The sequence below is a fragment of the Nannospalax galili genome, unplaced genomic scaffold, assembly GCF_000622305.1.
Source record: "Nannospalax galili isolate Female #2095 unplaced genomic scaffold, S.galili_v1.0 scaffold7, whole genome shotgun sequence".
Taxonomy (NCBI): domain Eukaryota; kingdom Metazoa; phylum Chordata; class Mammalia; order Rodentia; family Spalacidae; genus Nannospalax; species Nannospalax galili.
Window position 1 is genome coordinate 5,502,185 of NW_008359081.1, and position 18,293 is coordinate 5,520,477.

An 18,293-nucleotide genomic window follows, 5' to 3' on the forward strand; every position below is an offset into this window, starting at 1 on the left:
TGGCACAATGGCCTTGCTTATGCCTCACTTTCTAATGCTCTTAAAGTGATCTTGATTCATGCTGGTGTTTTATAAGACTACATCTACCAAGAAAATAATATGGTCTACTGTCAAGTGTTAGTCAACTTTATAACGACAGAGAGGCCTAAGTCACTTTAATTTCTGAATGTTAGACTTCTGGTCTTCTTTCCAGAAGCCTGTCCTAGTTACTAAACATACATAAATCCACATTCAGTCCACAGTTACTGCATCAATTTCTCAGAAGATGTATCACCAGGTGACTGATTCATATAGTTTTTGGAGGCTGAAAATCGGTCTATTAAATATCAAAGAATGACTATTTGTGTTAAACACTTGCTTGTTTGTGACAACATATTTACTAATTATTTTCTGATATTTTAATTTTTCATTTATAATTGACAAACTATAATGAAGCTCTTATTTATGTATGATCCAGTGCTAAATATTCTTATTGAATTCCTGAACTATGAGTCTGCTTTATGTGAGACCATATAGGGATACAATTCTGAAGACTTTCAAAGCAGGCACTGAAGATATTTGTGTCGGATTTAACCTCTGAACCACAATGTTTTATTCTCATTTGTTGCTTCTGTTGACAGGCTGTTGGCAAAAATCAAGACAGTAAACTACCTTAGGAATAAGCAACCACTCCTGTTTAGGTTTTGATTGTGTGTGTGTTGCACACTCATCTTTGCACATCATCTTCCTGTTGACAAACTTTGCTCATGTGCACAGGTGTTTCAAACCACAAACCAAATAAGCTTTGTATCTTCCCTTTGATGAGCATGCTGTTTAAAAATTAAGTGTCTTTTCCTTGTCCACATATGACAGTATGAGGTAAGGCAGAGCCTAAAGGAGAATGTCTCTGCCTTCAAAGTAGCAATGACAGCACACTTGCCTCAGGATTTTTTTTATTGCAGTGGTATAAACTTACACAATAAAAAGATCAAGTTAAAAATAAGTTGTATTGTCTTCACTACATGTATAACATAATTATTAACATTAAATATTGCTCAAAATACTGAGAATATTTTTTGCTAAAGAAGTTATAATTTCAGTGTCCTTCCTGGAGTATATGGATAATTTGAGAAAAAATGAAAATTTTCAAAGAACACATTGAAGGTCAATATCAATTAAGAAAGGGAAAATACATAAATAGAGAAACTATGTTTTTACACAAAGTTTCTTGTAATAAATACTTCCATGAAAAAGCATGCTTGGTAAGCGCTCAGGAAGAGTTGTAGTGAATGATCTCCATGTTATTGCAACTGACAAATTATTCTGAGGCAGTGGTTTTCATTTTTGTCCTACAGATAAGTACTTTCTTAAGCTCGTTTTTTACATTTTACTTACTATTTTCATTTTATGTGTACATGTATATCGCCTGCATATAGGTAAGTGTGTCCATGTCGTTCAGTGCCCATGGGGGACAGAAGAGGCTGTCAGATCCCCTGGAACTGGAGTTACAGACAGTTGTTAGCTGCCATGTGGGTGCTGGGATTTGAACCCGGGTCTTCTGTAAGAACCGTCAATGTTCTTAACTGCTAAGACAACTTTCCAGACCCCAGATAAGTACTTTTAAAAATCTATTGATTCACTTTTTGAATATCATTGCTCACATTTCTTACAGATGGATAATTTTAATAGAATAATGTTAAAATCTGTAAAAAAGAAGCATAAACTCAAATCTCATCCTTAAATTATTGTTAAATACTACAAGCATAAAATTATTCTGTTGAAGTGCTTTCAAAGTTCCAAAAGGTTTAGTCACAATTTATGGGCTTCATTTTGAACTACTAAAATATAAAGTCCAGAATCTCAATATCTGAGATCATATTTAAACACCTTTAATGTTTATAGAATCACATCTCATTATTGCAATGAGGAAAATAAGATATTTTCCTCTTTTTTATATGCAAATTAAATGAAGAAAAATACATTATTTTTCAGGGATGTAGCAGACCTAAAAGAAACTAAAGGTATTTTTTAATGGAGTAGGAGAAGCTATGAACAAGAATGAATGGTTTCTTTGGTTGAACTGTGCATTTAAAAAGCAGAAATTGGAGGTTGTTACTATTTCTCATTTTTAAAAATGTTCTTAAGAATGAGTGAATCCAGCAATGGTGACAACAGTTAAAAATCCCACCTAAGCTAAAGCCACACAAATCCCAGCATTGATGTGGGGAAGTAAGTACAAAACCCCAATCCTACTTGAGTAAGTATTGTAAATGACAACTGTTAGAAGGGGAAAAGTCGTTCTCATATAGCTTTTCCAAACAAGTCTGGTGTATTCTCATTCCCAAACATCCTTGTGCCCACCGTCTCTTCTCTGTTAGAACTCTCATGTCCACAGTGGTCTGGGAGCTTCCCCAGACCTGCCTTTCCCCCCACATCCCTGGGCTTCAATATTGTCATTTCACCTCTGCCAGGAAACTTGTGAGCTACTGGGAGATTTTCAAGGCCTGCTTTTCATTCACACCTGCTTGTGATACTAGGATCCTTGCTCCCCAAGACCTGTGAGCTTCCAAGACTGACACAGCAGCCTAATTGTTCATGTAGCAAACACCCATCTCACCCTTTTGTCCCAGAACCCTGATGAATCAACCCTGATACTTCAACTCAAAAGGTGCATCTCTTGTTAGAATAACTGAAAGCACTTCTTATGCTCTATTTGCGCATCAATATAAAGAGACTCCAAAACTGAACACCAAGCACTACTCAGCTAGACCATAACCAGAGAAGTTGCGAAAACAGGAAACAAATAACCACTCACCAAACTAGAGAACACCTACCCACAGCAAGAAACACCACCACCAACGGAAGACACAAGTCCAGATGCATAGGTCTCATAAAAAACACAAGCAATATAAATAACAAAAGTAGTATTTCTACGACATATATTACACTCCTATCATAATGTTTATTGAGAATGCCCACCTAGTGAGTGGACAAGACAATTTTTTTCAAAAGAGCAATTTTAAATATGTTTAAGGAACTCAAAGCAGATAAGAATAAAGGACTAAGTGAAGATCATGAAAACACAGTCCAATGAAATAACTAAAACTAAAATAATTCAATACATAAAATGAGAATTCTACAAAGAGATAGAATCCCTGAAAGAAAAGCAAAACATAAATAAAGCTTGAAATACAAAAACTCAGGAACTCAAACAAAAAGCAAGTTGGAAGAAGCAAGAAGGAATTAGAAGAAATGGAAGGGAATATCAGACCTTAAATACAGGCTTGGGGAAATGAATTGCTTTATCAAAGAAAATGTCACATCTAAAATAAGCCAAGAAATGAATATGCAAACCTTCTGGTACAGTATAAGAAGACCAAATCAAAGAATCATAGACAGAGAAGAAGGAGAAGAAACATAGGACAAAAACAAAATATTTTTAATAAAACCACAGAAGAAATTTCCCCAAATCTCTTACCCTAGTAATAGATACCTATAAGGTAAAACATCATTGAGTAGACAGGACTCCCCCATGTCATATAATAATGAAAAAAAAAAACTAAACATACAGAACAACCAAGAAAATATTGAAGCTGTGAGAGAGGAAGATTATGCATATATAAAGGCAGGCAGATCAAAATAACAGCTGATTTTTAAATGGAGAATAGTAAAGCCAGAAGGGTTTGGACCAATGCCATAGAAATCATGAAAAAACACAGACTCCAGCCCAGACTATGATACCAGTAAAGCTATGCATTATAATTAAAGGATAAAATAAAATTTTCCATGATAAAAACAGATTTAAGGAATATATGTCCATGAAATCAGCTCTAAAGGGAATTTCAATGAAATACTTCAGTTGGAAGAGAAGATTAAAAGCTTTCAAGAGGGAACAGGAATAAATAATTTATTCCCAAACAACTAACCAAAAGAGGTCTAAGGAACTGGCACGATTGCACCAACATAACACACATGAATAAATATTGGTATATTGGTAAGTACTACTGCTCAGTAGTAATGGTATCAACTCCCCAGTTTAAAAAAACCCAACAGAATCCATTGATTTTTGTGCCTCTAAGAAACAAACCTCCAAAACAATAACCGATACCATTTAAGAAAAATTAAGAAAAAGTTTGAAGCTGATGGAACTAAGAAACAAGCAGGTGTATCTATTTAAATATCTGACAAAATAGATTTCAAATTCAAACTGGTCAGAAGAGAGAGGGAAGATAACTTTATAGTCATTAAAGAAAAATATACCAGAAATATATTACAATACTAAACATATATGCACCGCATAAAGAGACACTAAATTCCATAAAAGAATCATTATTTGATCTGAAATCACACATTGGGGACTGGAGACTGGCTGAGGATCTGGGTATCATTCCCAAGACCCACATGGTTGCTAACAATTGTTCCTAACTCCAGTGCAAGTGGAATCTGACTCCCTCTTCTGACCTTCATAGGCACTATATATATATATATATATACATTCAAAGACATAAAATAAATAAGTAAATTGTTTATATTAATACACAAAAAACAAATAATAAATTAATACAATAACACATTGACTCCAACACAGTGCTAGTGGGTAACTTCAGTACACCACTGTCACAACAACCAGAACAACCAGATAATAACTAAATAAACAATGGAGTTAAATGACATCATGAATCAAATAGACCTTACAGATATGTTCAGAACATTCCACTCCAACACCAAAGAATATACTTCTTTTTCAGCAGCCCATGGAACTTTCTCTATAATTTTCCACATATTAGGACATAAAGCAAGTCTGCACAAATTAAGGAAAATTGAACTATCATCCTGTATTCTATCTAATCTTAAGTGAATAAAGCTAGATATCAACAAAAATAAGACAGAGAAAAATTACACAAACTTGAGGAAGTTGAACAGCACAACTGAATGAAATTTTGATCAAGGAGAAATCAAGAAGAAAACTACAAAAATTCCTAAAAACTGAATGAAAATGAAAGCACTACATACCCAAACATATGGGACACAATGAAGACAATCTCAGGAGAAAATTTTATAGCTTTAAGTGACTACAAAAGAAAATTGGAAACTTTTCACATAAATAAATTAATGCACTGAAAAGCATCAGAAAACCAAGAAAAAATCCCACCTAAAAAGAGTGCATGGGAAGAGATAAATAAAATGAAGGCTGAAATTAATAAATTAGAAATAAGTAAAACAACACAATGAGTCATTGAAATGAAAATTGATTCTTTGAAAAGATGAACAAGCTTGAGCAACCTTTAGCCAAATTAAACAAAAGAAAGAGGAGTCAAATTAAGAAACTCAGAGATAGAAAGGGAAACAGTATAAGAGACTTGGGAAATTCAGAAATCCCTAAGGACATGTATTTAAAATGCATACTCCATTAAACTAGAATATATAAGAAAAGCGGATGGATTTCTAGATATGTACCACCTACCAAAGTTAAAACAGACTCATGTAAATAATTTACACTGGCCGAAAACAACCAATGAGATACATGTTTTAATTAAAAATCTCACAGCTGAAAGGAACCCAGGGCTAGAAGGGGACAGTGCCGAAGTCTGGAAAACCTTCAAAGAAGAACTAATACCAATACTCTTCAAATTATTACATAAAATACAAAAAGAAGGCACCTCATAAATTATTTCTATGGATCCAGTATTACTCTAATTCCAAAACAAGACAAAATTCACAAAAAAGGAAATTATAGACAAGTCTCCCTGATGAACAAAGATACAAAAAATATTTAATAAAATGTTCCCAAATCAGTGGCAAAAGATATCCAAAAGATTATCCTCCACAATCAAATTGACTTCATCACCAAGATGTAGAGATGGTTAAACATATGTAAATCAACAAATGGAATCCACCACATCAGCAGATTCAAGGTCATAAATCACATGATAATCTTAGATGCAGAAAAGACCTTTTACAAAATCCAACAATTATTCAATGCAAAAGTTGTGGAGAATCTAGGTATACAGGGGACATATCTCAACATAATAAAGGCAATATACCACGAGCCCACAGCTAATATCATACTATGTGCAGAAAACCTGAGAGCACCTGTTCAATATAATACTTGAAGTCTTAACTAGACTGGTAAGTCAAACAAAGGAAATAAAGGAGATACAGTTTGGAAAGGAAGAAGTCAAAGTACCCCCATTTACAGATGATATGGTTATATACATAAAATACCCCAAAGACAATAGCAGAAAACTTCTAGAGCTGATAAATACAATTAGCAATATAGCATGATATAAAATTAACATCCCCAAATTAGGAGCCTTCCTATAGACCAACAACAACATACTGAGAAGGAAGTATAGAAAATGAACCTATTCACAATAGCTTCAAAAGGTATAAAATATTTCATAATAAATCTAAGAAAGGAAGTGGTGAACTTTTACAATAAAAATTTTAAGACACTGAAGAAAAAAATTGAAGAATACACCAGAAGATGGAAAAATCGCCCACACTCATGGATCAGTAGGAAATATATTGTGAACATGGTCATTCTACCAAAAGCACTGTACAAACTCAATGCAATACCCATTAAATTTCTAACAAAACAATGCACTAAAATTGAAAAAGTCTTCTTAAATTTCATATGGAAGCAAATAAACAACAAAGACCAAGATAACAAAAATAATCCTGAACAGCAAAAGAATTGCAGGAGGCATTACTATCTCTGATCTCAAATTGTACTACAAACCACCAATAATAAAAACACAATGGTAGTGGCATAAAAACAGACACACTTATTAGTGGAATACTACTGAGGACGCAGATTTAAATCCACACATTTACAACCAACTGAGTATGGGCTACGGTGATGCAAATACACACTTGAGAAAAGGCAGCATATGCAAAAAACGGTGCTGGCCAGACTGGATAGAGACGTGTTGCAGAGCTAAACAGACATTGACATGTCTCCCATACACAAAACTGAACTCCAAATTGATCAAGGACCTGGACCTCAACATAAGCTCCATTACCCTGAATGAGATAGAGGAGAAAAGTGGGAATATACTTACAGACACAGGATAGGAATTTCTGGATAGGACTTCTATAGTGCAGTCAATAATCCTAACAATTGACAAGTGGAACCACATAAAACTAAATGGCTTCTAAAGGACACTATCATTGTAAGGAAGAGGCAACTTACAGATTGGGAGAACATCTTTACCACCCATAGACAGAGGGTCAACATCTATAATATATAACAAACTCCTAAGCTAAACATAAATAAAATCACCCAAGTAAAAACTGTGGCAAGGAAATGAACAGGGATTTCTCTAAAGATGAAACACAGATGGCTTAGACATACTTTAAAAAATTAACGTCTTTAGTCTTCAAGGAAATGCAAGTTAAATACACTTTGAGATTTTGTCTTACCCCACTCAGAATGGCAAAGATGAGGAAAAATAAATTTTAAAAAATTCTGGTAGGGATGTGAAGAACGGGGAACACTTATCTACTACTGTTGGGAGTGCCAACTGGTACAGCCACTAAGCAAATCAGTGGGGATATCCCTCAAAAAGTCAGAAACTCATGTATCATTTTATCCAGCCATAACACTCTTGGGCATATACCCAAACAACTCTATTTCATTCTACAGAAATACCTGTTCATCTATGTTCATTGCTGCCCTTTTCAAAATAGCCAGGAATTGGAAACAGTCTAAGTATCCATCAACTGATGAATGAATAATGAATGTGTGAAAGATATACACAATGAAACATTATTCAGATTGAAAATATTAAATTATGAAATTCTCTGGTAAATGAATGGAACTGGACACAACCATGCTATGCAAAGGAATCTAGACCCCGAAAAGAAAACATCACATGTTCTCTCTCACAACTGGATGCTAGCTTAGAAATCTTAGATATGCATGTTTCAATTTTAAAATAAAGAGAAGTCAAAAACTAATAAACAGTCTTGGGTGGTGTAGGAAGGATTCCTGGGAGGTGTTGTAGAATGCAGTGATATGAAGGGAGAATGGGAATAATGACTCCATTATTAAAATGGTTAAATGGGGTGGGGAATGGGAGGTAAGTGCAGAGGAAGGAGTATTGGGAGGGATAAGTAACACTGAATGTCTTTAGAAAGTGCTGTATTGAAACCTGCTCCTGTAGAAGCTTCTTAAAATATATACATGTACATTATAAAAACTTTTCTGAACTAGTCTCCAAAATCTCCTCAAGGGCCCTTGTGACCCAGATGTTCCTCTGACCCTGAGATGACAAGCCATGGATCTGCCTCCTTCCCACTCTCTGCAAAGAAGCCACTCCCCTTCCCTCTTCCAGCTGCTTGGTTGACCATAGCTGCTTTCAGGAGATGGGCTAAGGGTATAAAAGCTGGGAAAACCAGGAGGTGAGGCTCTCGCCATTTTGTGAGGCTGTCTGGAACCACAGGATTTATGTTTGGGTGTGGACTTTTGGAAACAGCTGTGAATGGAGGGTAGGGGGCTCCTACTCAGCTGTAAGCAAACCCACACCCCAAGCTCAGTTAGCAAGTCCAATAAACTCGTTAAAATTCTTCAAACAGGGATTTGGACTCAGGTTGTCACAAGGACGTTGGGAGAAGGGGACTGGATGCCACGTGTGCCTCCCAATGATGTATTTGACTTACACCCCTTACCTCTGCTCTGTGTGAAAATGTATTATGTCATTGAAATGCTTGCTTGTATATACAAGTGAAGATCGATTGAAGGATCGATAGATTATAGATAGGTAGGTAGGTAGGTAGGCAGGCAGGTAGGTAGGTAGGTAGGTAGAGAGATAGAAAGGTAGATTCTACAGGAATAAAATTGCTCTGTTAAGTTTTGCTATGATAATTTCTAAAGTTTTAGTCTCAATTTCAATCTTTCATAAAATATATATATGTATATAACAATTTTCATACTTTGAGTAGTACTGTATGAAATCATACCGAAGTATTGTGCATTCAGTGCATATATCTTTTTTCCATGTTATATTATGATGTTAAGTATAGAAATTATATGTTTGTACACTTTCATTTGTGGTTTCAACAGCATTTGAAATTTATAAGCAATCAAAATAATTTCTTCCATGGATGAATAATTGAATTAATAAATTGAGTTAAGGGAAATTTCAAAATTGCTTTAGTACCAGATATACTGGATATACTTGTTGTATTTTGCTTTTCTATTTTGTATGTGGTTACATTCTCTTAAAGTCTGATAGTCATAATTTTCAATTTGATATATAAAAACTATACTAGATTTGGAGGGGGAGATAGCTCAGCAGCACTTGCCACCAGGCCAGTTGACCTGAGTTCGGTCTCCAGAACCCACATTTAGAAGGCGAGAACTGATTTCCACAAGATGTCCTCTAATCTTCACACATACATCATTCCCACACTAAGTAAATGAATGAGTACATGAATATAAAATTATTTTAAAGTACACTACAACCATCTACTTTGCTTCTTTTGATGTATTATCATTTGTTGGATAGCTTCTTTTCAGAAACAAGGAAGAACTTAACTAAATTTAAAAGACATTCTTTCAATTTGCATTGTTAAATATACAATCATCTCCATCAAAACAACTATGGCATGTGCATACACTATTTAGATATTCTACAGAGTCTGTCATCTCTTTCTAAAGATCAAATACTTTTGCCTTGAAACTGAACGTAATTTTTCCTAAGAAATTAATTATTGGAGGTATACAAAACTTATGCCTGATGTATGTCAAGTTTATTCCCTTTAGGTTGTTTACCCAATGCTTAAACCTTGCGCTTGATCCTCATATAAATGCATATTCAAAGGTATATCAACTTCACTGAAATATAAACTTCCATCATTTCATAATTTTCTATTAGCTGTATAATAAAAAAGTAGAATAATTTGCAGCAAAATCTAATCTAATCTCTCCCCTACTTTATTTCATTCTGTGGAGCATGACTAGATAAGGATTCCTGGGAGACCATTTGTAATTCCACATCTTTGTGGCAGTCACTGTCACTAATTTATAATCCTCACTATTGTAATCCTGTTATATCTCCTGCTGAATGATTAGACTCACACAAATGCAGTCTTACTACTAGAAAACTATTACTATAAAGTAAAATCTCTTTTATTTTATAATATGCTACTATATCACCTACATCAGTAAGTCAAATCTTAGAATTTTCAATTCATATTTTCCTTATAGTAGTCTCCAAAATAACATTGAAAAACTCAAAATATTTTCATAGATAGTTTATGTGCAAAGAGAATTAATATAATTTAGCAATAGTTCTTATTCTTACATCATTTATGTTCTCACTCAGAAAATATTTGATGATATAATATGGGACAAGGTAAGGTTTTAAGTCAGATGATTCAATGAAGATCAAATTAGTTTCCTGAACTGGGTTTTGTGTAGGTAAAACTAAATAATAATGAGACAAATAATTGTGAAGACAACATAACTAGTCAGCATCTATGTTGTATAGTATATATAGGCATGTATGGTCATGAGGAGACATTTTCTTTATAGTCTCCAGGATTTAGAGAAGGCATTTAGGTAGAAATGACCTTTAAGAAGAAGCTTGCAGGATTTGAAAACAACTAAGTAAAGGAAAGGGGAAAAAAGTCAAAGATAAGGAAATTGACAAATGCAAGGCCTGTTAAGGAGGGGATGCCATTCACACATTTCAAGACTATCAAGGTTGCTAGTGAGGCCTGGGCTGTAGAAATTCAGGCTTGTCGTGAAAAATCTATGAAATAAGGCTAGAATTTGGCAAGAACAAAATTGTTTAGGAACTGAGAGCATAAAGAGAAACTATGAGGTGATTTTCAGCAAGGGGTATAACCCAACTGGTTTTATGTTTTAAAAACTGTTCATACCAGCATAAAGAAATTCAGTTTTAATGAGTGGAAGCAGGAATTTCACAAATAGTACAATCTGGCAGGATTTCAGGAATAATGCAATAGTCACATAGACTAGAAGAAAACTGAACATCTTTGAGAAATGCTGAAAGTAGAATAGATGATATTTGTAGATGGATTGATTTAGTGGGGGAATAAAACAAAGTATAAAAATACTGCTGTATTTCTGAATTGAGCTGTTAGTTAAGAATTATAGCTTTTATTGACACATCCTCTGGAGGAGTATACAAGATAGTTGCTACTTTATTTTCTTGTTTACTTTGCATTCTCACTTAGAAATATAGCATCCTAATATTTTGATGGGGATTCTCTATGCAACGAATTCAACATATTTTAGTGGTTTTCTCCAATTTTCAGCTTCAATTCTACATGATACATGCTTGACTTATCAATATTTTCAAATTTCCCATCAAAGTAATTGACTTAGTTGTAATACTTAACCTGATCAGATACAACCCTGAGTGTTTGCATTGAAGTATTTAGAAAGAGATATTTTTATTTTCCAAACTGATTAAGTAGAATTTTACTTTGAAACACCTAGTGGCTATCATGCTGAAGAAAACATGGCAGAAGAAGAGCCCAATGTAGCATTAAGCCAGGCCATGCAGTAACGTGAGAAATTTAGTCCTGAAGTTGGAACTTTATGCATATAAAATTCTATGCCTTAAATCATGTTTACTCCATGACTTTTATATAATTTATCCTAAAAATTAGCTTTCCCATGCATGAGGCTACTTGAGTTGGATCTCACTTCCACATAATCAAACATTCCAGTTCATAAAGTGAGACATGTATATGAAGTTATAATTGCTTATTTAGGCTTTTTAGATTAAAATACAGGATCAGAGTTAAATTTGAATCTTAGACAAATTAAAATTTTGTGAATTTATGCCACAAATAGTCACAAGTATTGATATATCTTTTGTGCCTGTTCTAGTTAGCTTTCTATTGCTGTGACAGAGCACCGTAACCAAGGCAATGTATACAGAAGGATGAGTTTATTGGACTTATGGTTCTGGAGGGATAAGAGTCCATCATGGCAGGGGAGGGAAGCATGGCAGAATGCAGCTACAACAGAAAGCTTAGTGTTTTCATCTTCAATCAGGTACTGGAAGCAAAGACAAAGTGCAAGTAGTACAGGGCTATGAAATCTAAAAATCCACCTGCAGTGATGTGCTTCTTCAAGCAAGGAAGAACCGTTCTTACCTTCCCCAAACAGCGCCACCAACTGACCAAGAATTCAAATACTTGGAGCCCGTGGGGGACATTCGTCATTTGAACCACCACAAAGCCTATGCCTATTAGACACTCTTGCGAATATTTCAAGTAGACATTTGCATACACAGACTTGGCCTCTTAGGCACCTATTAGAGGGTTTTAAAAAATAGTTATTATTGTTAATTAAAATTTATATTGTTCTAAGTGTACCTGTGTTGGGCAATACCCACAGAAGTCAGAAGATGGCATCAAATTCCACTGCTACAAGAGATACGGACGGTTGTTAGTCAGTGGGTGCTGGGAATCAAATCAGAGTGCTTTGCAAAAGCAGCTAATGCTTTTACATACTGAGCCATCTCTGCAGTCCGAGAGATCAGAGGTTTTGATGACTGTAAATTGTCAAAATAATACCAGACTTCATATCTGTAGGAATAAAGAATTACAACGTGGGAAACAACACAGAATCAAGAATGTGGTCCGGCTAAACTTGAGGGCAACCTGTTTGTCAGGCTCAAGTCATCTACCAGGGCAATGGGGATATATTTAAAGTATTCAGGAGTAACAATCAGAAAAGGTAGAAGTAGGATGCCAAAGAGAACAAGAAAGAAATGACTTTCAAGGTATTTATCAGTATCTCCAGGAAAGACCATCCAATTTCTCTGTCAAGATTAGATAACCAGTCGCCTGATTACTTGCATACTGAGCCTTTACAAAATTTTTATCACCTCCTGTAACTATTCAGATGATCAAGCCCCTGAAGCAACTTGAATACATCTGGAAATTTACTGCATATGTACTGAGATGTGCACTCTATATTTTTGTCCTTTGGGGACATCAAAATCCTACATTGGTCTTTAGGAAGCATTTTCAGAAAAAAAATCCATAAAAAATTTTAAAACATAAAGAGAAATTCAAATAATACAATTGGCCCTTTCTATGGATACTATTTCCATAAATGCATATGCCTGAGGATTGGAAACAATAAAATAATGAACATACTGAACATATAAAGATCTTTTTTTGCCTGTTACTCAGTATCTCTAAACAATACAGTATTGATGAATTTGCATAACATTTGCATGACATTAGATATTATAAGTAATCAAGGGATGATTTAAAATGTGTGTAGGTTATATGCAAATATAGCATTTCTTATAAGGTATTTGAGATTATTCATATTTTGGTATCTCTAGGGGGCCTGAAACCGATCCTCCCAAAATAGCTAGAACTGACTATATATATATATATATATATAATGGCTAATCACTAAATCAGAGTGTGCTGTTCAGTTGTGAGAACATGTAAACAAACAGCTCTAGTGAAAAGCTGCTCTTGACAATGTCAAGAGGCAGAGTGAGAATGTCGGAACTACAGGGTCAACTGGCCTTCTCTCCACTTCACTGTCCAGGCTATCTTCTACCTTCATGCTTTTTCTGAATAGCCATGAGTCATTCTCTTTTCCGCTCCTCAATAGAATCATTTATTAATTTTTAATAAAAGTTGGATTTTAACTATGTTGATGAAGTTTGATTCTTTACTTCCTTTGCGACTGTTTTTGTTTTAAACCAGACTATTCATTCTTATAAATGGAAATAAGGCAGTACGGAAGAAAAGAAAATGAAAACTAAAACTCCTTTATCTAAATCCCCAATATCAGTCCCATGTTCTTAGCACAATTGTTAGCATAATTTACTAGTGTTTATTGAGTATTGACTTTGTGATAAAAACTATTATAAATATTTTAAGCACACTACTATATTTCATCCTCATAAAAGAATTTTAGCAGTTAGGGAACATGAGTCACAGGGAAGATAAGTAATTCCATAAAAGTCGTAAAAGTGCTAAATATATAATATTTTTGACTAACATAAGATTATTATTTTCTGTGAAATATATCTAGAAAATACCAATATCACAGTTTTAGGCACAGTGGTTGTATGTATAAACATAGTGTTCTGATCATAGGAATATTCTTTGTGAAACTGCACTTACTTCCAGTAATTTATTATTGTTGCCTGAGTTCATCATCCAAAGTTATTCTTATATATGTAACACAGTTATTCTTATATATGTAATATGCATATATATGCTTCCCTCTTGAGATACCTATTTGGAAATTTTACCTTTGATATTAGTTTGAGAAACTTTGTGATATCCTGGCCTAGCGTTTCCAAACAAAGTTGATAGCACTTTTTGTGTTAGACATTCAGCCTTGGCAAAAGATCAGAATTCCAATATTTGAAAAAAAACTTTTTCCTCTTATGACATGACACAGGCAGTTTGTGATGAATAAAACCAGCACACATATAGAGATTTAAAGGTTTTTCCTCATGGATAAAAGCATAGTTTAGGCTTCCGACTTCCTGTATGGAATTATGTTATAGCTTATATCAGCATCAGGGTTTGTGCCTTTTATTACTATCACTAAATCCAATAAAAGTTCACTTTTCCTGAGAGCACAAAAAAGTAGCACATATTTCAGAAAGAATGATTTTCTGTGCAATGTTTTATAGTAAAATACTCCCATGCATTTTAAATATCCCTGTCCATGAGGAATAGAAAAATCTAACAAGTCGCCCTTTGTTGAACTGTACGAGAAGAGAGGCATAGAACTTAGGGGAGATCAGCTTTAAAGGTTTTGGCAGGTAGAAATTTGATTCCATATTGAACAAGCTGATTGTATGACAACTTGATTAGGTGACATTAGCACATCTTGTTTTAAAGTATTCCCGAAACTGGTACACTTCAGTTGTCTCGCAAAATTTGATGTGTTTGAGACCATATAAGGATAAAGTCATAATTTGGTTGACATGAATATTTAGTATTTTCCTGTTATGATAATGTGGAAAGATACTTGTGGTTTAAAGCCTTCAATATTGAAATTCTTTGTTGAGCAGCTACTAATATAGAATTACAATAGTAATTTATTACAATTTTATTAGTAGTAGTATTTAATATTCTGCATTTGTTTCTCAAGTGGCATCAATAGATCAGTAAGCTGAAAAGCACGAGGGAAATGCAATGAAAGGAACATCCTCATTCACAGTTTTAAAGCATGCCAAATCATATTAAGACAAACTTCCTATGTGGACTAAGAAGAATCCAGTTTGTTAATGAAAGAAAAATAGTGCACATGTTCTGGGACAATAAGAGATATTTATTAAGAGAATCTTTTTGAAAACTTTCACTAGAAGGCATGTAATTTTTGTAAATTCTTACTGTCTTTAAGATTAACTCATGTTATTTTGTATGAAATTCATGAATCAATAAAATATTTTTAAAAAATTTACTCATAATATCTATTTTTATTCATTTGAAAATTAATTAAACACACTTGTGCTCTAAAGATAATACTGAATAGTTTATGTTTTATCCAGTTTATTTTCTATTTAAACATGGTACATTGATCGCATTTATGATTTCTGCATGTAGTTCTAAGATTTGTATAGCTTTTTTTACATCCCAGGGTTTCTTCCCTATCAGATGGCATTATTTTTTATCATTTTGTACACAAATATTTTATTACGTCTCCAGTTAGCAATCAAGTATGTATTTTTTGCAGTGATGAAGGCTCTAGCATAATTTGGGTTCAGAAAATGAATAATTATTTCATATTTTACAGGTTGTTTAGTCATTTCTTATCATGATCAAGTTTCTAAAATGAATCCCTACTTACCTCCTTCTATTCTTGTATAATACCAAATAAAATAAAAAGCATACTAACATTTCAAAGTCAAAGTCTCAAATAGTTCTCAAGGATAAATTGATGATCCATATTCCTAAATATTTGCATTCATATCAATTCTCAGGAAAAGTGCCACAAATATAGCTATAATCATTACAGTAAATTTGCTCTCTAAGTCGACTTTAGGGAGAAAATGTTATGGTGTTATTTTTAGAAATGATATAAACTAGGCTGTTGAATTGAGGGATCACTTAGAACTGACCTAGAAAGGCGACACAGCTAGAACTGCTTCAACTGTATTGATATGGAATACCTGGCTATTTTAAGCCCTATTTAGGCTTCAATACTTTGGGTAAAAAATCACATGCTGCTGCCTTCTCAAAAAATAAAATAAGGAAACTAAGAGGAAATATAATTTGTATATTTTTTATGTTATTGTTCTTATTGCTATTTTAACATTACCTATATTTATCTTTTTTGCTAGAATCTTCTTCAGACCATGCAAATATAAAATTAAGTCAGCAGTTAAGTTATGAAACTACTGTAGGTTCCCATATAGATTATTTTGTACTAACAAAATCAATACTTTCTCAATAAACTGAAATTGGGTCTTTCTTTCAATGGAACACCAAACTCATAACTTCATTGTCTATGCTAACCCTGGAAGTGCCAGCCCAACAAAAAGATTGATGGTCATGAGATATTGAGTTAATTTTTGATATTTAATTACTTAAATTCTTATTTCTCAGTTTATTAATATATGTGAGATTTTAAAATCGTAATATGGGCATCATTTCCCATAAACTAATTTAGTCTAGTGATGTACCTCTGTTGCTAGATTACTAGCACACGGGAAGCCCTGTGTTTGAATATCCACCCTACAAGAATCAGTCATGGAGGTTCACAACTGAAATCTCAGTGCTCTAAAGTTGGTATCAGGAGGATCAGACGTTCAGTGCCATCTTCAGCTTGGTAGCAAGTTCAAAGGCCTAAGATACATGACATCCAGCCTCAAAATGAGTGTGGTAGCACATACCTTTAATCTCAGCATTTCGGAAACAGAGGCAGGCAGGTCCATTTCTGTTATTTTCAGGCTAGCCTACTCTACATAGTGAGTTCCAGGCCAGCTATGGCTAGATAGTGAGACCATTTCTCAAACAAACAACCCACGCAAAAATATAAAAACTATCTTTAACATCATTCTTCCTCCCCTTCCCCTCCAGCTCATGCCATTATTATTATAGCATGTCTCGTTTTCTTGATTTCTGTATTATTTGTATGAGAATAAATTCATCTCCTCAATTATTGGAAGTAGAGAATATTTTCAGAAATATGATATTAGCAGACTTAAGAAGAGAAATATTACAATGTTTCTCTAATCTTTGGGTTGTGGAAATTTAAAAATAGATAAATGAAAACAGAATGGAGAATAGAGCAAAGAAGAAGAATATCAAGAAAATGGAAGGAAAAAGGAGAGAAAAGAGGCACGAAATTGTCAAAATACAAGATGCTATTGAAAAAAATGTCCATGAAACCGAACAGTATTTTTAATAAATATACAACAATTACAAACACACACACACACACACACACACACACACACTAAGGAGAACACAAAAAGCAAAGGTGATGATTTATCTAGTTTAAATATGAAATAATCACTATAGCAGTACTAAAAATAGTTTTTGTATCCATCATTAATAAAGCCTTTCTCATCAGCTGTTCTACATGCTTCATATTGACTAATTCAATCATCCAACAGTGAGAAAAATAGAGGATAAAAATGGTTAGTTTCCTAAAGGTCAAAATGGAAATCATCATAAAAAATGAGAATTAAAGATGAATCCAGGAATTTAAAAATAAATTTTAGGGTCCAGGGGGATGGGTCCACAGGTAAAAGCACTTGTCTCACAAGCCTGAAAACCTGAGTTTGATCTGTGGAACCCACAGACATACAGAAAGCTCATGTATTCAGCCCAGTGGCAGAAACAAAAATGGATTCTAACTCAAAAACAAGGTGAAAGGAGAGAATAAAACCCCTCTCAAGGAATTGTCCTCTGACCTCCACATGTGTGAAGCATTAATGTGCACACAGAGACACACACCTATGTGCACATACACACAGTCATGTGCACACACAAACTCCTTCAGCAAAATTATTTTTAAAAATCAATAGTATGGGACTCGAAAGATGGCTCAGTGGTTAAGATCACTGTCTGCTCTTGCAGAGGACCCGAGTTCAAATCCAATGTGGCGGCTAACAATCATTTGTAATTCCACTTCCAGGGGACTCTAGTGCCTTCTTTTGTCCTCTGTGGGCATTTCATGTCATGGCTGCCCTTACATACATGCAGGCAATATACTCACACACATAAAATGTTCAATAAAATATTTTCAAAATTTCAAGAGTATTAGTCATAGCTATTGGAAGAATCATGAAAGGAAACTGCCTCATTCACTATGGAAGAAAGTATGGAGG